Here is a 17,907-nt window from a genome sequence, read left to right on the forward strand (position 1 = left end):
TGTCATGATCACGTCTGCCAAAATTCGCAATGCTACATACCGCGGGAACGGGTCAAATTTCAAGATGAACGCTGCTTCCTCTTCCTTTCGCGGGTGCGTGCTCGGAGAATCAGGGTATGACGTGCATGTATGAAGGGCCTTAGGTACACATCCGTGCAGTGACATAGGTCCTCTACGTAGACGACTGTGCTCTGATGTTACCAACAGTGGCACGCGACATGGCGGAAATTATTTAACATGACATGCGTAGTTTATGTAATTTGTTGTTTGACTATATTAATAAAACTTGCGATAAATAATTAGACGCAATAAGGGAATGTGAGCATCTTTTTTCTATTTGTTTCCCGTGAATTTCAACGAGATGCGGGGCTAACGTGCCGGCGTTTTGCATGTGTTCGTGTCCCTGCACTCAGTGCATCGAGCAGACAACAGCCGTGGAAGCAAAAGTAACGCTCGTACGCGTTGGCGCACTCATTGTGCTCAACTATTCTACTGTGTCTAAGCCAGCATTTCCAAACTATCCCGTAGAAACAGGCAATAGACACAAAATAATGCTGGGCAAAGAAACAAAGCTGCTTGCGTGCTCAGGGGTTGGGCTTGTTTGTGCATGTCAAGCGCACGTGACCCCTTGGTCGGCTTCCGGAGAGGGCAGGGAAGAAATTTTGCTTGCGAAGGCTACACGGGGGAGCGGCAAGGGTTCCGAGCTCTCTTCCTCGTTTGGCGCCATTTCTAAAAAACAGTTTTCTCAGCTCGTAATGAACTGATTGAAAAAATATTTGTAGCATCTGAAAGTTGTTGTGAGTCCTCTTCGGACTCACAACAACTTTCATTGTACAGTTGAGCCCGCTTATAACGAACCTGAGCGTGACGCGGCATTTGTTCGCTGTATCCTGAAGTTCGTAGTAAATGAAACACAGCTTTTAAAAACGTTGCGAGTGAAAACACAAACTTTTTTTGCCTCAAAAAGTCTGTGATGCAAGTGTTTTGAAGAGCATAAACAATAAGGGCGGTCTCGAGTTCATTTAAAACGGCAGGCTGCTCGTTCGCCGAGGCCCGTGGCATAAGCTGCATGAGGCGCTGGCTCCAAAGCTTCGTTGTTCTCGCAATCCGATTCCTCCAAATCACTCGCGCCACGTACTTCATTCACAATGCCCCAATCTGTGCACGGTTCCGCAGTGTCGGCATCATCATCGGCCGTAATTAAATCATCGCAACACATGTCCCAACTGCTCTCCCAGGTCGGAGTCGACGCGCTGCCACAAACCGCCGCCGCAGTGGTCCTGTTCGGAAGCTTCAGGCTCGGCATCGCGCCTCACAATCGACGAAGTCGGCCTCGCGAAAATAGTTTCGCCCACATGTAGCTGTCACCGCCGCCCATGAAATATTCACCATCTCCACAGCTCTATACCGGGACGCCTGAAGCGGCAAGTTGGCTGCCAGGTGGTCAACAGCTATGAATAAGCGCTCCGCAACGCCGCACCTAACATGCGGATTATGCTCAAGCGAAGTGGTCACACTTTCGACATTTTGTTGAGCGTGCTAGTCCTCCCGTCGGCCATCATGACCACATACACACACACACCAAGAGCGAGCAAGACGCGCACACGCGTGGAACAGCCCTGGGCGCGTTTCCAGTCGGAAAACGAAACTAATTCGAGCCAGCATGGCAGGCGTCGCAGAGCGGTGGAGACGGGCGAAGTGGTTGTGATCAAGAGAGGAGAGCTGACTTGCGAAAGAAGGGAAAGGAGTTGCGATAAAGCACGGGGGAATGAGATTCCTTCCTCCGTGCGATAAAGAGAGGGGAGGATGCGGCGGGCGGGCGACCTTGAAAACCAAAACACACGGGATGGAGGCAGGTTAGGTAGCTTGCTTGAAAGGTCCGTGAAACTTGCACGTAGAAAAACTTGAAAAGAGTGCCAGCGCGCGTAGAAGTCAAAGCATGGTCGCCTCGTTCAGTGCATGCGGCGGCGTTTGAAGAATCGGCGGCCGTGATAAAAAAATTGTCTTGTTGCGCCGGCGGGTTTGCGTGACCTCACGAAGTTCGATATTTCGCGATTCATTCCGCGCAAATGAACAGCCGTTTTCGCGCTTCCACACGCGCGCGGAAGGCATGCTGAGTTGAGTGCGAAGTGAGCGAGAACAAGTCCTAAACACGAAACGAATCGCAAATTGTCAGAGTCGGTGGGGTAGCGTACGCGCGTGCACTAGACGCAGACTAACGATACAGTCGGTGGCCGACGATGTTGGCAAATGTCTGTTCACTCCAGACCGGTGACGCCAACGATGATACCAGCGATCAAAAACAGGGTACGCAGACTGGTAGAGGACGCTCGCTGAACCAATGCTGAGACCACTCAGCTGTGAAGAATCGGTGACAAGCTTGCTGAGCGGGGGCTGCCCACCTCTGTGTGGTGGGGCCGTGACGAAGGGGTTGGCCATATCGCTGGTCGACCGCGAATGAATCACGACATGGCCACTGAAATTAGTTTCGCTGAAATCTGTCACTCATACCGATGGTTGCAAAGGAGCTAATGGTGCAGCCGTGTAGTAGGGCGGACTGGTAGGCGGATGAGGAATGGTTTTATCAACCCAACCACCTTGTCGCTGGAGCTCTTCACGTACTATTGCCCAAATAGTAGCGGCAAGGTCGGCGGGCGGGCTCACGTCGACGCTGGCGGCCGTTGTCACATTTGCCAGCCTACCAAATTTCGGGGCAATACGCCGGGTCTTCAGCTTCTCGAAAGTAAGGCAGTGACGTTGGACGGCGGAGACAGAGGTGAGGTTTTTCCTGCCTATCAAACATATACAAGTCTATGATCTTGCAGAGCATCAGTACCTCCTCTATGTAGGTGGTACACGTTTCTCCAGGAGTCTGAGCTCTTTGAGCCAACGTGCGCTCTGCGCTTTTCTTCTTTAAATCAGGGTCGTCGAAGCATTTCTTGAGTTCTTCAGTGAAACGATCCCACGTTGTTAAGTGGTTTTCGTACCACATCAGGGCGGTTTCGTGAGAAATAGCACGACATTTCCCAGTTGGTCGGTGGGATCCCAGCAGTTGTACCGGCTCACCCTTTTGTAATGTGTCAGCCGCGCATCCACATCTTCTCCTGCTCTTCCCGCGAATGAGCGAGGTTCCATATAGTGATACCGAGGTGCAGCCGGCACTGATCTTTGCGTGGTTGAGAAGCCGTGACCTTCGCTCTCAGCCATGACGGTTGTTGTCAGTGGCAGACCGGCAAGACGATGGCTCCCGCGAAGTTCAAACAGATGTGGCTTCGTGGTTCGCCGACGTGCTGTACCCAACACTTCCACCACTCTGTTACGTTTACGAGAGGGGTTTATTCAGAAGCGGCGTAATGGTCGACTCGAGGGTATACAATCACTGCGCACCGGAGACCTCTTGCCACCAACCAAACGACCTCTTCGTCTGGCACTACCCTGTTCTCCGCTAAACAGATGCACATACCTAAATTGCATATGTGGTAACAACATATATATATTGTGGGGATCTGAGGCGCGCCCGCAACTATTTTGCGGGTATTCCGCCATACGGCCACACCCTTTTGCTTTTCCTGCTTTGGTAACAGCACGTGGCGATATATGGCACCACGTGTGGGCGCGGCACGTGTTACGTGCGTTTTGAGGGAGCTGTCTCTCCTCTGTGGTCGGCGCCGGGTAAGCACGTGTTTCCTTCGTCCACGTCCCCTTTGGGAATCGCCGGACTGTAGCTTGCCTGGGGGGCCTTTGGCACCTCGGCAGGCGTGTTTACTTGAGTGCTAGCTTCGGTACCGTACGCTAAGCCTACAGTGGTGCTTAGGGCTTGAAGTGGTCGTACCACACTGAGCCGCACTTGCCGTAGGCCTACGCGTACGAGGTTTGCCCTATCACTCGCGACCAGGCCCAGTGGCCATCATGAGAGTGCGCAGCATAGCCGCGAAGGACCTTTTCCCGATCGGCATGTCAAAACTCGCCATTGCCAGCTGCAACAGGCTCGCGGTTTCCCCTTATTGTGAACGTCCGCGTGCGGGTGCCTTTGCTCCCCGCGTCCCGGGAGAGGACGTTGTGCTGTTGTTCGGGGTGCCGCCAAAGGCCATAAAGTGTTGTGTGCTTGTAATGGAACACTGTCTGTTATGCCGCGCCGCGCCATATGCCTGATTAGTTGAGCGCGCGCGGAGCGGTGCGCTACACGCGAGTAGGTGACGGAGTCGCGGCCCTGTGTCTCGCTAAGTGTGAACCGGCGGTGATCCGCTACGGTGAGTAGCGGAGCTGCCATAATATATATATTGTCGCGGGTTATAAATTACAGGGGGTTTATTTAGAAACACGGACAGTAAAACTTGCAGAGACGCTCTCAGAGAAGGCCGCTAAGATTGTCGTCTTCTTCACTCGCCTGCGCTGCGCCTCTCGAGCAAATCCGCGTTCTTCGTTGTCGTCGCTATCTCGCCGCTAAATGCAGCTATGCACGCGGCATTACCCTCCCGCCAAAGTGAGCGTCGTCCCGATGCTCAACAGGTAGAAATGCGGCCAGCGGGTGTTTACATCACTGAGAGTGGTAAAGTTTTATGCGGACCACGTGCACTGTCTCAGGCAGATGCTGGCGACGTTTCGAACAGGACGAGGCGTCGGGCACTACTTCGTACGTCACGTCGCTAAGACGGCGCAAGACCTTGTAGGGGCCGAAGTATCGGCGTAGGAGTTTCTCTGAGAGGCCTCTTCATCGTACAGGAAACCAAACCCAGACTCTATCTCCTGGTTGATAAATGACTAATTGATGGCGAAGGTTGTACCGTTGGGCGTCAAGTTGCTGCTGGTTCATTATTCTTATGCGGGTAAGCTGCCTTGCTTCCTCGGCGCGCTCAGTGAAGTCTGCGGCGTCTGTCTCTGAATGATTGCAATCTTAAGGCAGCATGGTGTCAAGCATTTTCGTAACTTCTCTGCCATGAATTAGTGCGAACAGCGTCATTTTTGTTGTTTCCTGGTGCTTTGTATTATACGCGAATGTGATGTACGGCAATATTCAGTCGCAATTCTGGTGTTTCACGTCGACGTACATGCAAAGCATGTCAGCGATTGTCTTGTTAAGTCGTTCTGTAAGCCCATTCGTTTGTGGGCGGTAGGCTGTCGTCTTCCTATGCACTGTGCCACTGAGCGTAAGCACAGTGCGCAAAAGCTCGGCTGTAAACGCGGTACCTTTGTCTGTTATGACGACAGCTGGAGCACCATGTCTCAGGACAATGTTCTCAATGAAGAACTCGGCCGCTTTAGCTGCAGTGCCACTCGCGATTGCCTTGGTCTCCGCGTATCAGGTGAGGTAGTCCGTCGCCACTATAACTCATTTGTTGCCGCTGTCCGATGTTCGGAATGGGCCCAGCAGATCCATTCTGATTTGAGAAAACGGGGTTTCTGGCACGGGCACAAGATGTAATAGCCCAGTGGGTTTTAGAGGTGGTGCCTTGCGCCGCTGACAGTCAATGCTTGTTCGGACGTAATGTTTAACCTCTGCTGCGATTCTTGGCCAGCAATATTTTTCTTTGATGCGTGTCAGTGTTCTTGTGAAGCCGAGGTGGCTTGCAGTGGCTTCGTCATGGCAGGCTTGTAAAATTTCGCTGCAGAGAGCTCCAGGAACTACCAGCAGATAGCTTCGACCTGTTGATGAAAAGTTCTTTTTTACAGAATTCCGTCCCGTAAACAGAATGACGATAAGTTCTTCGAAAACACTCTTGGTGCATTGGCGGCTCGCTCGTTCAAGAATTCTATAAGCGAGTTGAGCTCCCGATTATCTTGTTGTTGCCGAGAAATGATAGCTGCATCAACAACTCCTAAAAAACCTGGGAAATCATCATCCTCTATAGCCGGTGATTCAATCAGTGACGTTGACAAACAGTTGGCGTCTAAGTGTTGCCTTTTGGAATTGTAAACTACGGCCATGTCGTACTCTTACAGCCACAAGCTCTATCGTGCTAAACGTCCAGATGGGTCTTTCATGTTGGTCAACCAACAAAGAGAGTGATGGTCGCTTACGACTTGGAAAGCGTGGCCGTATAAGTACGGGCAGAACTTCGCAACTGCCCAAACGACGGCCAGACACTCCTTCTCCGTTGTTGAGTAGTTGGACTCGGCGCGTGTCAACGTTCTGCTAGTGTAGGCAACCGCTCTCTCCACAACATCTTGGCATTGGACAAGAACAGCACCTAGGCCCACATTGCTGGCGTCTGTATGGATGGCTGTGTCGCAGTTCGTTGAACGAAGCTCCTTGCTCTTCACCCCCTACAAATGCAATGTCTTCCCTTGTAAGGCGGGTGAGCGGAGAGGCGATGTGTGCAAAGCCTGCTATAAATCGCCGATAGTAGGCGCAGAGACCCAGAAAACGCCTGACCACTTTCTTATCAACAGGCCTTGCGAACTTTGCGACGGCTGCCGTTTTATCTGGGTCAGGCTTCACACCTTTGCGACTGATCACGTGTCCCAGGAACTGGAGTTCTTCGAAGCCGAAGTGGCATTTTTCCGGTTTGAGTGCGAGTTCAGCGGACCGTATGGCTTGAAGGACTGACAGTAGCCGCTTTAGATGCTCTTCAAACGTGGCCGAAAAAACGATCACGTCGTCAAGGTACACAAGGCATGTTTTCCATTTCAGGCCGGACAGAATGGTATCCATTAGTCTCTGAAACGTGGCTGGGGCTGAGCATAGATCGAAAGGGAGGACTTTGAATTCATAAAGCCCGCCTGGCGTCACGAAGGCAGTCTTTTCTCGGTCGCGCTCATCTACTTCTATTTGCCAGTATCCACTTTTAAGGTCCATTGACGAGTAGTAGCACGCATGCCGTAGCCTGTCCAAAGAGTCAGCGATCCGTGGTAATGAATAAACGTCTTTTTTTGTAACATGGTTCAGTTTACGATAATCGATGCAGAAACGCAAGCTGCCATCTTTCTTTTTCATGAGTACCACTGGCGATGCCCAAGGACTCTTTGATGGTTGGATTACATCATCCTCTAGCATCTTCTTGACTTGCTGCTGGATTACCTCACGTTCTCTCTGAGCGACGCGATATGGGTTCTGTCAGATCGGTCTTGCTGTGTCTTTCGTAATAATGCGATGCTTAGTCAGAGGCGTTCGACCCACTCGTGATGTCGATGAGAAGCAGTCCTTGAACTGGTCGAGCAGCTCCATAAGATGGCATCTTTCAGTCGGTGTTAGACTCGGACCGATATCAACTGGTTGTGTATGTGGAGGTGATTGAGCTGTGGCTTCCCCTTGCATTAGAAGACAGTCGTGAGAGTAGTCGAGCTCTTCGAGGTATGCCACATCCGTGCCTTTACCGATGTGCCGGCGCTTATTCGTGAAGTTGGTCAGAAGCACCTCTGCGCGCCCATCCACTAAGCTGACGATGCCGCGAGCGATGGCGATGCCTTGGCGAAAAAGAAGGGCAGTGATGCGTTCGGCTATGGCGTCTTCATTACAGTGCACGACGCAACACACGGAAACAAGACTGCATGACAGTGGTGGCACGCAGACGTCGTCGTCGACCACACGTAACACCCTGGGTTCTTGGTCTGGATCATGGGTCACAGACTTGTCAGCGGCGAATGTGATCACACCATTGCGTATGTTGACCACAGCACCGTACTCTCTTAAGAAGTCCATTCCCAGTATCATAGGTTTGCAGCACTCCGGTAGGATCAGAAATGTGGCTACAAAAGCCACATTCTCAATCGTGAGTCTTGCTGTACATTTTCCCGTGGGAGACATTATCTGGCCTTCAGCATTTCGGATATAAGGGCCCGTCCATTCCATCCTGACTTTCTTGAGTTCGTCTGCCAATCGTTCACTCATTATGGAGAAGTCTGCACCCGTATCGACTAAGGCCGTCACTTCAACGCCGTCAAGTCACAGCGAGGTCGGCAGTCACAGTTTTCTCGGTGGAGTCTTCATCGTCGTCTCTCACGTGTTTTGGCAGCAGTGGGGGATTTTCGGCAATTCGACGGCTTCCAACCTTCCCCCCCAGAGGTCGCTGCTTTCAGTTTCCCCGCCGTGGGCTGGGAGACCGACCTCTGACGGCGTCAGCAAAACTACGGTGGCTTGGTGAACCAAAGCGAGCCGGGGATGGTGAGCGCGTCCGGAAGGTAGAAGAGCCTTCCCACCTGCCAGCCTGGTCGTCGTCGATGGGGGCACGGCTTTCGTCGAACTGTCGGCGCGTAGTTGTAGGTGCACTACCGCGGTATTCAGCTCGGCGATGTGGGCAAAAATGGTAAATGTGCCCTGGCTCTCCATAGTTGTAGCAGAGTGGTCAGCGATCCGTAGTGCGCCATATGTCGGTCTTCCGCATATAGGGTCGCCCGACAGAATCCTGCTGAGCCCAGGCTGCCACAGGATACGGTTCAAGGTACTGCGGCGCTGGCATGGGCGTGGGTCGACGAACAGCGTCTGCATAGCTGTATCCGTTCTGCTGGTATGATACTTCTGGAGCCAATGGACGACGCACAGCGTCTGCATAGGTACACGAGTTTGGAGGGTGCTGTGGAGCGGAATATTGCTGAGGAGAGGCAAACGCTCTTCGAAGTTCATGGCGAAAGACTTCAGCGACGGAGGCTACCGTGGACTCCTGCTGCGGGGGCACCTTTGACTGCAATGTGTATTTTGTCTTCTCCTTCGCGATCTCCTCACGCACGATCTGTCTAATCAGGTGGCGTAGAGAAAGCTCGTTGTTTGCGGTAAGTGCGGTGGCGCCTGTAGCTGAACCGGTGGCCGGGCGATGAGACTGTCGGTGCCGTTGCTGCAGCGCACGCTCTATTGCGGTGGCCTCCCTGGTGAACTGGTCTACTGTTGTTGGCGGATTGCGCAGAAGACCAACAACTAGCTGCTCTTTGACGCCCCTCATGAGATGGCTTAGCTTTTGAGCCTCGGGCATGTTCGGGTGTGCGTGGTGGCACAGACGCACCATATCCTTAGCAAACATAGCGATGCTTTCATGCAGCTGTTGGGTGCCTCCTTCAAGAAGGATTCGTGCGTTTTCGCGTCGGTCCGCATTACTTAAGGTGTCAAGAAACCGACTACAAAACTCCTCTCATGTCGTCAATGTTGCCTCCCGGTTTATAAACCACGTCTTCGCGCCGTCTTCAAGGGTGAAGTGTACGTGGAAGAGCTTTCCATCGAGACTCCAGTAGTTCGATTTAGCTACCCGTTCAAACTGCTCAAGCCAGTCTTGCGCATCTTCGTTCGGCCGGCCATGAAATGGTTCAGGAATGCGCATATTCTGGACCGTCACCTGTGCAGGACTCCTTGCCATTTCTTGAGTACGGGTGGCTGTCGGAAGTGTTGCTCCCTTTAAAAGGCCAAATTCTGGTTCAAGACCTTGAAGGCGACGGCTTGAGTGGTGCACAGGCGTCTCCACGCGTGTCTGTCTCGTAGGGCTGGACTCGGGGCTTCTCACAGGGGTGCCGATCATGAGGTGGTAGTACCCAGCACCTCCACCAGTGTCGCGGGTTATAAATTACAGAGAGTGTATTTAAAAACATGGACAGTGGAACTCGTAGAGACACTCTCAGGGAAGGCTGCTAAGATTGTCGTCTTCTTCACTCGCCTGCGCTGCGCCTCTCGAGCAAATCCGCGTTCTTCGTTGTCGTCGCTATCTCGCCGCTAAATGCAGCTATGCACGCGGCATTATATATATATATAAGGGAAAGAAGTGTATACCTAAGGGCTCGTTTTTCCGTGTTTTTAACACAATAATAATGAGATATAACAGACAGTAATGCCAAGGAATGTACAGGGGAAGTTATTAACATTAATGGAATGTAAATAAGAAGAAAGAAAAGTGGATGAAAAAATTACCAACTGTAAGCAGGAATCGAACCTACGACCTTCGAATCGTAGGTCGTAGGTTCGATTCCTGCTTACAGTTGGTAATTTTTTCATCCACTTTTCTTTCTTCTTATTTACATTCCATTAATGTTAATAACTTCCCCTGTACATTCCTTGGCATTACTGTCTGTTATATCTCATATATATATATATATATATATATATATATATATATATTGCCACGCGCATGTGCCAGTGGTGCCAATATATATGTATGTGTGTGTGTGTGTGTGTGTGTGTGTGTGTGTGTGTGTGTGTGTGTAATATAGCCTCACTGCCAAATACAAAGGGTTGTAGGCTAGTCAAGCCATCCGGAGACCTTTTTGTTTATACGATCCCCCTATCTGTATTTCACAAAGATGGCAAATAAATTATTCTTATTATTATTATATATATTATTATAAAGAACTGGGACAGTCAAAACTGGTATTTGAAACTAGGTAGGAGCCTAGGCCTAGCCAGAGAAAGCAGTGATAACGTCTGGCGCGAGAGTCTCGTGCTTAGCACTCATGATGAGTTTTTCGAGCTATGCATGACCCGCTACATTCATCATTACATATTTCCCCCTTGCTGAAGACGGAGCCAAGTAGGTGTTCTAAGGTCTCGTGAGGACAAGTGGTTCGTGATACGGTTTGAGACGATCCACGTGTACGATTTCGCGGCCTCTGCGATGCAGGTCCGAAATAGGAGTGAGGGGTTCGATGAGGTAGTTGACAGCACAAGTTTTCTCTATAATGCGATAAGGCCCATGGTACCTGCTGACGAACTTTGTAGATGTACCAGGAGCAGCAGTGGGAGGCACCCACAGCCAAACAAGAGAGTTGGGCGAAAACTGGTAGTGGGACTCCATCGTTGTGACGAAATTTTTGTAGCCCTTGTTCTTGGGTTGTAAGGGCGCGAGCTAATTGTCGACATTCTTCTGCATACCGAGCGGCTTCGGAAACTGGTGTTCCTTCGGATGAGTCGGGCCGGTAAGGGAGAATGGTGTCGATTGGAGATGATGGCTCTCGACCATAGAGTAAAAAGAAGGGAGAAAAGCCTGTCGTCACTTGAGGTGCCGTGTTGTAAGCGTACGTTACGTAAGGAAGGATGAGATCCCAGTTGGTGTGGTCGGAGGCGATATACATAGAAAGCATGTCGCCAAGAGTGCGGTTGAAACGTTCGGTCAAGCCGTTTGTTTGTGGCCGATATGCGGTAGTACAGTGGTGAATCATGTGGCATTCAGCAAGAAGTTCTTGAATAACATCGGCGAGAAAGACGCGGCCTCGGTCGCTCAAAAGTTCACGCGGAGCACCGTGACGCAGAACAAAACGTTGCAGGAGGAAAGACACGACGTCACGTGCCGTCGCGGCTGGTAGAGCGGCCGTTTCTGCATATTTTGTGAGATGGTCGATCGCTACAATTATCCAGCGATTCCCATCTGATGTGTATGGCAGAGGACCATACAGGTCTATCCCAACCCGGCCGAATGGTCGCATTGGGCACGGTAACGGCTGCATTGGTGCGGTAGGACGGCTAGGATCGTGCTTGCGGTGTTGGCACTCTGTGCAAGATCGAATGTACTGTTGAAGGAATGTGTACATGCCGCGCCAATAAAACTGAAAACGTAGCCTGGCGTAGGTTTTAAACGAACCGGCGTGTGCACACTGCGGATCAGCATGGAAAGCAGCACATATGCTGGCACGGAGATGTCTGGGTACGACGAGTAGCCATTTGCGGCTGTCAGGTTGGTAGTTGCAACGATAAAGTATTCCATCACGGATGGCGAAGTGAGAGGCTTGTCGGTGTAGTGCTCCAGATGGCGGGTGGACGAGTGTTTCAGATAGGTAATCCATCAGAGACGCAATCCACGAGTCTTTGCGCTGCTCCGCAGCCATATCGATGGGTCCTGATAGTGGAAGTAAGTTGTCTTGGATGGAGACACTCGCAATATCACCAGAAACAGGCGAACGCGAAAGAGCATCTCCATCGGCATGATTTTGGCCTGAGCGATAAATGACACGGTTGTCGTACTCTTGGAGCCGTAAAGTCCACCGTGCCAAGCGTCCGGAGGGATCCTTGAGGGAGGATAACCAGCAGAGGGCGTGGTGATCGGTAACAACATCGAAAGAACGGCCGTACAAATTAAGGCCGAAATTTGGTAATGGCCCAGATGATCGCTAGGCATTCTTTCTCAGTTACCGAATAATTTGCTTCTGCTTTTGTAAGAGTGCGGCTCGCGTACGCAACAACATATTCTTGGTAACCAGGCTTTCGTTGGGCGAGTACAGCGCTAAGACTGACACGGCTAGCATCCGTGTGGATTTCTGTGGGAGCACTTGAATCGAAATGTCGCAGTATGGGTGGTGTTGTTAGCAGTTCATGGAGCTTCGCAAAAGCACTGTCGCAGGCTGGAGACCACGCATATAGATTGCGGTCTCCCTTAAGTAGGTCACTCAGAGGTGCTACAATCGAGGCGAAATCCATGGCGAAGCGGCGAAAGTATGAGCAGAGCCCAATGAAACTACGTAGCTCCTTGAGAGACGCGGGCCTCAGGAACTCGCTAACAGCACGTAGCTTAGCGGGATCAGGGAGAACGCCATCCTTTGACACGACATGTCCGAGAATGGTCAGCTTGCGTGCTCCAAAGTGACACTTTTTCAAGTTTAGTTGGAGGCCAGCTGCAGAAAGGCAGCGTAGAACCTGTTACAAGCGACGAAGGTGCGTGGGAAAATCGGGCGAGAATACCACCACATCATCTAAGTGGCACAAACACGTGTTTCATTTGAGGCCTCGTAAGATAGTGTCCATCATGCGCTCAAATGTTGCCGGCGCATTGCATAGGCCGAATGGCATCACGTTAAGTTCGTATAAGCCGTCTGGTGTAACAAAGGCAGTTTTTGGTCTATCATCTGGATTCATGGGCACTTGCCAATACCCGGAGCGTAGATCAAGGGAGGAAAAGAACTCTGCGCCTTGTAAAGAGTCGAGGGCGTCATCGATCTGAGGCAAAGGATACACATCCTTTCGTGTTATTTTGTTTAGGCGACGATAATCTACGCAAAAACGTATTGTGCCATCCTTCTTTTTAACTAAAACAACCGGCGACGCCGAAGGACTGTTTGATAATTGAACGACGCCGCGCTTTAGCATGTCACCTACTTGTTCATTGATGACACGGCGTTTTAGTCGGTGAAACACGGTACGGTCGCTGCCGTAGTGGTGGATGATTACCTGTGTCGATCTGATGGCATACAGTAGATGTTCGACCTAAGGTAGCGCTGTGACTGCCAAAAGATGGCCGAAACTTGTCAAGGAGGCTCAAAAGCTCACACCTCTGTTGCGAGTTTAGGTCTTCGTCGATTACACGGTTGAGAATGTCGGCAGTGGAAGGGCCATTCTCGGAACTACAGGAGAGGGCGCTGACTTCCGATGATCCATCAGGAACGTCAAGTGTAGCAATGGTTTCGAATGATTCGATTGAGCCGATACATTCGCCCCGAAGCAGTGTAATCGTGAATGGGAAAGGATTTCCCACAGGCACGTCGGTCGCACCACCTTGAAGAGTAACGAGAGCGGTTGAGAGCGGTGATAGGTGGCGATGAACGAAAGCAGCGGAAGGCGTGAAGAATGCGGTAGCGTTGACGACGGTGGAACACGACACAGGTGCGAAGACAGTAGCGTGCGGAGGGATCCGAGTGTCGCCACTAATGACCAACTTCGCGTAGGAAGGGCGATCATCCGCAGGTGGAGCGTCACCAAGAGGACAAAGGACAACTTCGGCACGGGCACAATCAATGACGGCTTGGTTGTGGGAGAGAAAATTCCAGCCTAAAATGATGTCGTGCGAACAGTGCGGGAGTACCACGAACTGCACTGTGTAAGGCACTCCTTGAATTACAAGTCTGGCGGTACACTCCGCCACAGGCTGCACAGGCTGTGCAGTGGCAGTATGAAGAAACGAACCCGAGTAAGGCGTTGTCACTTTTCGAATCGCACGGCAAACTTTTTCGGAAATGACAGAAATGGCAGCACCAGTATCAATAAGGGCAAGTACAGGTACACCTTCAAGAACAGCATTAATCACATTCGGCGGCGAACGAAGAGGGCTTGTGCTTTGCAACGAGGACGCAGTTCTTGCCTCGGGAACTGCGTCATTTAGTTTTCCGCCTCTATTGTCGGGGGGCGTCGGCGCATCGGGGAGGGCGAGCGTCGACGTGGAGAAGGAGATCGACGATCAGAAGGTGGTCGTTGGCTCGGTCGAGGAGGGTGCGATTCGGGGTATGGAGCGTAGGGAAACGTGTGGTTGTACTCATATGAACGGGGGTTTTCATGTGAATGGAGCGGGCTGCGGTGGCAAAGACGTGCGACATGTCCGGGTAGACCACACGAAAAGCAGATTGGTCGGTTGTCGGCAGTGCGCCATGGATTAGGGACTCGGTGGACTGGAGGTCGTGGCGGCTGGGTGGTATAAACAGGAGCGGGCAGTGGAGGTGGCGCTCGGAACGTGTGTGGTCGTGGTCGTGCTGCTGCTTCGGCATACGTCAATGGCGCATTGACTGGTGGCACCAGCTGTGGAGGAAGGGCCTCAGACACTTGGTCTTGTATAATTGTCTGCAGTGTAGGGCTAAGCGGTGCACTGCGCTCCGGTCGGCCGAAGATGAGTGACAGTTGGCGGGCAACTTCTTCGCGTACAAAATCTTTTATTTGCGAGAGAAAGACGGGATCTTGCGAGAGAGTCAAGCCGGACATCGATTCCTGATGGGGGACAGCATGGCGGGTGACGAGACGTTGCCGGCGGAGCTCATCATAGTTTTGGCAGAGCTCGGTAACTTGAGCGACAGTAGCCGGGCTTTTTGAAATGAGCATCTGGAATGTGTCCTCGTCGATACCCTTGAAAATATGCTTGATGCGGTCCACCTCTGTCATGTTCGCATCGACGCGTTTGCACAAGTCAATGACTTCTTCTACATAACTGGTGAAATTCTCATCAGGCAGTTGAGATCTTGACTGAAGGCGCTGCTCCGCACGAAGTTTGCGAACAGCAGGACGACCAAAGACTTCGCTGAACTTTGTCTTGAAGGCTGTCCAGGTTGGAACGTCAGTTTCATGGTTCCGAAGCCACAAGTGGGCAATGCCACTGAGGTAAATGCCGACGGTGGCCAGTCTCGTGGCTTCGTCCCATTTGTTCAGGACACTCACGAGTTCGTAAGTAGCCAGCCAGTCATCGACGTCGTGATCGTCTCTGCCGCTGAATATGGGAGGGTTCCGCTGACGGACCGCACCGGAGCACACGATTGCCTGGGGAGCCATAGGCGGAGGGCTTGTGGCAGATGCAGTGGTCATAGCGGCAGGTCGAGTCCGGCTTCGCAACTCCAGGATTGTGAGGAGACCAAGCAAGCTCCACCAAATATAATAAAGAACTGGGACAGTCAAAACTGGTATTTGAAACTAGGTAGGAGCCTGGGCCTAGCCAGCAAAAGCAGCGATAACGTCCGGCGCGAGAGTCTCGTGCTTAGCACTGACGATGAGTTTTTCGAGCTATGCATGACCCACTACATTCATCATTGCATTATTATTAATATTATTATTATTATTATTATTATTATTATTATTATTATTATTATTATTATTATTATTATTATTATTATTATTATTATTATTATCGAGTTGCATTCAACATGATCAATCTGTGGGCAGGGTCATTGGTGGCCGCTATTATCCTCTCTGTACAACGCCGAAGAGAATTCGTCACCTCAAATTGCAAGCGCAGTTATGCTGTCATTGCAAGCTCAAGAAAATACACTAACAAGTGACAAAGTGGAACTGAATTCTGTAGTTCTATGTGCCAAAACAATGATATAAATGTTACACAAGCTCTAGTGAGAGATTCAGGTTAACTTAGACCACCAGGTGTTCTTTAACGTGCATCTGAACTTAAGTTCACAGGTGTTTTTGCAATTTTACCCCATCGAAATGCAGCCACCATGGCCTGGCATTGAACCTTTTTTCTTGACCTTAATCGAATAAGTAAAGCTTTGCGTTGCTATAAGAGCAGGTCTGGCAGAATGCGTGCAACTGTCGTACCATTACACGAGGCTTCGAAAACAGAAAGAGCCCTCCAGTAAACATGCCAAATAGACAACAATGTCAAACCCTTCATTTACCATTTTATTTCAATGATCGCATATATTCTTCCAAAAAGAAGGCTGACTAAGGACTTACTGGTGTGGAGCAACATTTTCTAAAGAACTTGCCGAAGTGGACCAAAGTGAAATACTTTCTTTATTCACCCTGTAGTCTATGCCTCTTCTGTTATTTGCACGCCATGTCTGCTTTTTAGCCCGGCTATGGCCGGCAGAGATGCCGCCATCTAGGAGTGGTAAAGTGAAGTACTGCATGATCGCACGAGTGCTGACAGTGAGCACTTTGGTTGCATCAGCAAGTAGGAGGCTCCAATATCGTGGTGCTCTTCTGCTTCAATGACCACGCTGTTTCTACACATGGCTTGTCTTTCGCACTGGATTGGCCTGCGATGCCATAGTGATGCCTTGTTGCCTACAGAGTCCAGCTCAACATGCACCATTAGTGTTTACACACCATCTTGTGCTTTTTTTCGCGGTGGAGCCGGATAGCAATACTACTGCACAAGGCACCACAGAAAGCCAGCTGCGTCAATGGGCAGATCTATTCAAACTGAACACCTTGGTCAAGCGACCATCCGCCTCGTGGTACAGTGGTTACAGGGTTTAACTGCTGACCCTAATATCCCTGGCTGTATCCTGGGTGCAATGTCCACATTAACATAGGACAGTCGACTCTCATTAATTCAAACTTGAAGAGACCTCTGAATTTTGTTTGAATTATCAAGGAGTTTGAATTATCAAAAGTTCTCAGATATATGACTCTGGTGAGGTGACATCTCATATTATGATTAGGCATTGATTGTATCAAATTAAAATTTTTTTGATGCGATTGCAACACCTAACTGCACGCAATGGACAGAAAGCAGAGGTATAAAATTCACAAGTTTATTGACCATTTACTACTGATCAGACCTTTTAAAGAAATTGTGAATGGCCAACTGCTTATTTGCTATATGTGCCCTCAGTACAAAGCTCTCTCTATGCCAGTTGAGAACCATAGCAGTTTACCATGCGTGTGCTTCGTTTCAATAATTTGTTTACTAGCAAAGCCTTTTGCCTTGGAAGGCCTGAGGCACTTATTTTTCATTTTTAGACTGTTAGGATAATATGAGCATGCAAATTTTCGAATAGTAGGGGGAAAGCAGCAGATATTTTTTGGTATAGAAAGGAAAAAAATATGAATTATCCGAATGATGGAGTTTGAATCAAGAGGCTTTTAAATACATTGAGAGAATAGAGAGCCAATCGAAGAATTGAATTTTGTTTGAATTAACCAAAAGTATGAATTATGAAAGTTAGAATTATTGTGAGTCTGCTGTGTTAATACTTTATTTCATGGAAGAGACAGGCCACTGGAAAGCAGAATGTCATTGTGCATTTGCTGCACATACTGCAATATCTGTTTTAGACATTTGCAAAGTTGAGCACATTGCAACTCAACACACTACCAAAGGCTACTGAGCTGGACCAGATAGCTTGTACTTGTGCAAAGCAATACATTAGCAGAGAGGTTTTTTGTAAGTGTTCTGTCGCAGAGCGGACATTTTCACTGAAAGAAGTGTCATGAGAAGATGGCACGAAGGTGCACAATATTTGCTGAAGCTTGTCTGTTGGTCGTACGTGTGAATAGTGGCCGGAAACTGCAGTGCTGTCGATCATTTTGATACAGAACGGACATAAAACGGACAAAGGCCTCATTCTGTTCTTTAGAACAGATACAAAATGGTCTTCGTTCAGCTTGGATTGGAATGAAACATTAGTGCTGAAGCTGGAGAATCGAATTAGCCTGCTTTGTGTCTGGCTTACCCCAATCCCACACAAATAGTTTGTGAAAATCGCAGCTGGCTCCCAACCACCGAACGACTTGTCATAATGCGAAACTGCTTAGCGTCCATACAAGACATTACCACTAATAAATTGTTAAAG

At 50.0% G+C, this 17,907-nt stretch overlaps 1 protein-coding gene across 4 annotated transcripts in view; it reads left to right on the plus strand.

Moving 5' to 3' along the window:
* The window catches only part of LOC119170757 (prestin), an 89,622-nt gene that overhangs the window by 55,134 nt on the left and 16,581 nt on the right, over positions 1–17,907 (plus strand). The gene's annotated exons all lie outside the window — the stretch shown is intronic.

This window comes from Rhipicephalus microplus, chromosome 2, assembly GCF_043290135.1.
Source record: "Rhipicephalus microplus isolate Deutch F79 chromosome 2, USDA_Rmic, whole genome shotgun sequence".
NCBI classification, from domain to species: Eukaryota; Metazoa; Arthropoda; class Arachnida; order Ixodida; family Ixodidae; genus Rhipicephalus; species Rhipicephalus microplus.